The sequence below is a fragment of the Mytilus galloprovincialis genome, chromosome 6 (assembly GCF_965363235.1).
Source record: "Mytilus galloprovincialis chromosome 6, xbMytGall1.hap1.1, whole genome shotgun sequence".
Lineage (NCBI taxonomy): Eukaryota > Metazoa > Mollusca > Bivalvia > Mytilida > Mytilidae > Mytilus > Mytilus galloprovincialis.
The window spans coordinates 53,609,840-53,615,648 of record NC_134843.1 but is presented as its reverse complement, the minus strand read 5'-3'; positions in this window follow the sequence as shown (position 1 = coordinate 53,615,648).

Here is a 5,809-nt window from a genome sequence, read left to right as displayed (position 1 = left end):
TGTTGCCTTTATCTATCCACCGTTCATATTTTTAGTTACGAAGTTTTATTTGCAATTCTGATCGGATATTGATTTGAAGGAATTCTATCCCTATTACTAACACAGTTCTATAATAATACTGTTGTTAATACATCAATTAATGAATTAAATGCCCTCCCTATCCCTCTTAATATTCGACGATTAAACCAAGGAAAGGGTATTGAAAGCACAATGAAAAAAGAAAATGCCAAGTACCATAATTTGTGTAGGATAAAGTTCAATAATACTAAACTTGAGAGAGCCCAGAAACGCAATATGTCACCGATACCATCTGGAAGTTATAGTGATGGTACGTCTCCTCAACTTTTTAGGCGTACTCCTCGCTCTATTAAAGATCAACAACAAAATCCAGTTGAAAATGTGCATAAATGTTTCATTTGTGATAAAGAGTGACCTTTATCTGTCTTAAGAGATCTAGAGGCAATGACAATGAAACTAAACCAACGACTAGTGGATTGTGCAACAGCTCTTCAGGATAAACAACTGTTGGCAAAGCTGAGTAGTGGTGATGTTATAGCACAAGAGATGAAGTATCACCCGTCTTGTCTCGCAGCTGTATATAACAAAGAGAGATCAAAGAGACAAACAGAGATCGAAAGCAGTTGCACACAGGAGGAAACTATAATGAAAGAAACTGCATTAGCTGAGCTGGTCACATACATTTTTGAAACTCAAAGAAACTCTGAAGAGTCGGTTGTGTTTCGATTAGCAGACCTGACAAACCTGTACGAGGAAAGATTGGCACAGCTTGGTTCTTCTTCTGCACAGGTACATTCTACTCGACTGAAGGACAAGCTATTGCAAAAGATGCCAGAATTGGAAGCACAACTAAAGGGCAGAGATGTACTTTTAATGTTTGAAAAAGATATAGGACCAGCTATAGCGTTTGGTTTGTGATTATAATGACACCATGCATATAGCAAGGACGGCCGAAATGATTCGCTGCCAATTAGCTACAACGAAGACAACATTTTCTGGATCCTTGGTCTCTGAAGATATCGATGATAGCATACCCCCACCTTTGTTACAGTTGGTGAAAATGATAGAACATGGACATGATATCAAATCGCAGTTAGACAACGTTTCTACAAAGTCTGACTTAGCTGTGGCCCAACTTTTAATGTTTAATTATCACCCAAACAGCCAAAAGGTTACAGTACAACAAAGACATTCAGCTGATCGTGAGACACCATTTTGTGTGTATCTTGGACTGTTACTCTTAGCAAAAACCAAAAAAAGACATCTTATAGATACATTATTTCAACATGGGTTATGTATCTCTTACGATCGGGTACGGGAAATTTCAACTCAACTAGGTGAAGCTGTTGTTGAACGTTATTTAAATGAAGGTGTGGTATGCCCGCCTTTATTAAAGGGCAAATGTTTACCACAGCTGCAGTCGACAACATAGATCACAACTCAAGCTCAACAACATCAAAATCATCTTTTCATGGGACCGGAATCTCTATTTTTCAACATCCAATTAAAGATAATATCGGTGTTAGAAGGGATGAGTTAATATTACCTACACATAAACCAAAATCTAAAAAGGTATCTGAACTCCCTGCTGCTTATATGAATATAAAACCTGCATATCTTAAAACAAAACCAGAACCTCTCATTCTGCCTGACGATATTACTAATATATTTAACCACAATTATCTATTCATGAGTTTGCAAAATGAGTATGAGTGGTTAAATACGGTGAGGTTAACAAGAGAAGATATTACGTCCGAAAATATTTTATGGTCATCATTTCATTCTTCAGAGACGCGGACCAAGTATTGAAAGGAGTCTTAGCTGCTTAATGCCATTATTTCAAGATCGAACAAGCTCACTCAGTTGCTATTATAAAACATTCGATGGATAAGCTCAGGGATGTTGTGTCGTTTCTTAATCCTGGTCAAACTCCAGTGATTACAGCAGACCAACCGCTATTTGTTTTGGCAAAGCAAATTCAATTGGAATGGCCAAATGAATGCGGTGAAAACAAATTCGTTGTTACGTTCGGTGGATTACATATTGAGATGGCATGACGTGGGAAATATTTAATGATGTAACCGAGGTTTTTGAACGATTAAGTAAGAAACCTGTATTGGTCAGTGACGCTGATATGGAGTTGATAGAGGCATGTGTTGTGGTTATGTACTAAAGAACTACAACAACATTTGACATCAACGAATCCAGTATGACACCATTCGACCCACCAGAGCTGCACTGCTTGATCATACCAAACTAGCTACATACCGAGGTGGCCATGTATGGGGACAGGCAGTCACACATGATCAACATCTACCTAGTCCTGGTGATTGGGAATGGGTTAAGGAGAACGCAGATGGAATGTGGATTCCTCATTGAACACAATTAGCAGCAATTGCTGCATCTTGCCAGGAGTTACACACATGTGGCTGCAAGAAAACTTGTTCTGGTAATTGTAAGTGTTACAAAGCTGACTTGACCTGTACAACATTGTGTTCATGTAGCTGTTAAAACGGAATACATCGGAAAATATTGTAGATTATTACACTAATCATTCCTCATGCATGTCTAACATAATTACCGATATATCAAACGAAAATTTTGATCGTATATCTATACCACTATTATTTCACTCAAGTGTACGAACTTTTTCGACCAAAACCGGAAGTGGTGATTTTTTTTTATAATTGTTGTCTGTTTGACATATTTTCATATCATTTTATTGTATTTCAAATAGTTTTCATGACACATATAGCGTTTAAAATGGTAAGAACAGTTTTTCAATCTCCACGATTGAGCAAAATGATGTCAATTTTGAATTCAAGATGGCCGCCGTGAAAAAAATCGAAAACATGTTGGCTACCCCTCTAATATGATAAAGTACTTCCTAATGAACGTCTATGCCAAATCCCTTGCTTGTATCACCATTTGCATGATTTTGTCAAATTTCGCCCCACTAATGCTTTATGAATGAAAGTTCGAAATATCAAATCATAGTCATAAACAAGCACAATGTACTCATTATACGTCTCTTGTCAAAACCAGTTTAGTCTATGATATTACTTTATTGAACATGTTTCATTTGCACTCATACCACATCTTCCTATATCTATAAATCAGCAATATCTGAAATAAGTTAATGGGAAACAAACAGGAATAATTATTCCATTGGTTTATTGGTTGCTGTTAGACATCTACAGTGGAAAATATGTTATACATGATCAGCAACAAAACAACAATAAATTTATTTGGTAAATTGTAGGTTCTGCAGTAGGCATTAAGCGTGATAACCGAAGTGAAACATATGGAATTCCACATAAAGTTTTGATTTATCATGTTTAATGCATGGAATTGTGCTTTGCAACTGGTCAATGTGATCCACATATAGTTGTTGGATGGGTTCTTAATATGTCAAAAAGAGGGAATTGTTGACATTATCCCTTCGTAAATTGTAAGGACTTCATTTTCCTTGATGCCATGGCGTTTTTAGTTTGTTTTTGACTTACGTGAACTACATGGTTTTTATATTGAATGTCCCTGTATCTTTCGCCTCTATTTTGTAAACAGTGATCCACTATATATCTTCAGTGTGTTATTTGTGTGACAATAACATGAATAAAAAACACGAACAATATTTCAGCAACTGCCATTATACATGTTATAGATGAAATGAACTAGACAAGCATTTGACCTTTCGTTTATACTAGTGATATTCACTATAGCTGGCTGAAGTACATTCAGTGTCTTATTGAATGCAGACTCACGTTGTCGCTCATAGCATGGCAACTAACCAATCAAGGGCTGTATAACCAGTCGAGTTCGTTAAAAACTTCTATGCGTTGGTTGTAGCATGGTAATGCGATATATAATTTGGCTTTTTATAGAACTAGCACGTTAAGCCTTATTTTTAACATGATAGTTCGTGAGGGAACTATCCAGATGTTCCCCCACCAAGAAGACATATTATTTTAAAACCAAAATGACCAATCTCTGTTCTCACTCCTGAAAGCTAGGCCTATCATTTCAAGAGACTTATAAAATAACTATCTTTAAAAAATTAGTTTGACCTCACTAGGAATGGAACCCATGATGTTCTGTATTCAAAAAGCCAGATTCATCAAGACGACATAGACAGTCTTATACACTCGTTTGTAGTTGTATTTCAAGGAATATCTGTTTACTATGTCATGACCAGACCAGAGAGTTCAATCTGGTTGTATAACATCACTACCATCAATTGTACTGCATCAGAAGTAAGAAATAATTCACACTCGGAAGTTTACAAAATCGAAATAATATTACCGCGAAAATCAATTAGAGCCGGAACAATACGAAGAATAACATATTAACTCATATCCAATTAAAGTCCCCTCATTGGATATTAATAGATATTTAATTAAACAATCACAACTCATTGCATTATTATGTTTCATTTATAAAATTGAGAATGGTAATGGGTAATATGTCAAAGAGACAACAACCAGACCAAAAAACCAGACAACAGCCGACGGCCACCAATAGGTCTTCAACGCAGTAGTTTTTGAAAAGCCAACACATCGTAGAGTTAATTATCCGTAAACTATAGGGATCATCTAAAAAATATGTTGACGATAACTAGTAAAACAAAACATATTAATGCTCCCCCTTAACCACCACCACCACATCCTTAACATTTCGTAGTATTTACTGTACAACCCTTTTCGCTAGTGTTGTGATATTAAAATTGAGAATGGAAATGGGTAATGTGTCAAAGATATTGTTTATTATCATAAACATTTTCAAAATATAAATACAACAAAAAGTATGTACACTCATCTGATGTTACTAGTCAAGAGATGAGTCACTGGTGTTTAATATATTGATGACAACAAAAGTCATTTACATTACACGATGACAACTTTTGGACGTTTAAAAGGTGAAATATTTCTCATTTTTAGGTTAATCTATTACAAAATATCATCAGTTGTTTGTACGTTTCATATGTTTGAGCTCGTTCTGTGAAAACAACTGTTTAAGTAGTAAATATCATATATTTAACATTTAGTAAATTAATAGCGTCAAAGTGTCAAAAAACAAATACACAATCATTATGCATTTCTGGTATAATCCAGTTTTGTCTGGCCCGTGCAATAGTTAAAGGAATATGTCATGGTCAAATTAAGCAATTAGATGAAGACTATGAGTCAACAGCGAGGCAATATCAAACTGAAACAAACACACAAACACGCAATGGCTTCTAAAAAGATACACGTAAAACCAAAATTCAGGAAACGAGCCACACCAAAAGACGACTCGTCAATGCTTTAAAATTTGAATCATAATCCTTCAGTTATCTTTAAGTTAACAGACCCATGCAGATGTTAACTTTCAAATTTCAATGTTTATGGATAAAATATTTGAAACATGCAACTGTATTTTTATTTAGATACATGCATTAAATAAACATATCATAGATACCAGGACTAAATTTTGTATATACGCCAGACGCGCGTTTCGTCTACAAAAGACTCATCAGTGACGCTCGAATCCAAAAAAGGTAAAAAGGCTCGCTTAGAACAACACGTTTTCCACACAAGTTATCATAATACATAATGTTTTATTTTTGATAAACTAAAATGCACCTCTCATTGATTTTTTCTCAATGTTTTGTAATAAACCGAATAAGCTGTTTTTTAAAGTTTCGCTTGCTCACAAGTCCAAAAGCCAGCATTTGTAATTTTCCTAACTGGTCCGACAGAAACTTTTTTACTAAGCAACATAACTTAGATGTTTTTCAAAACAAACGCTTTGG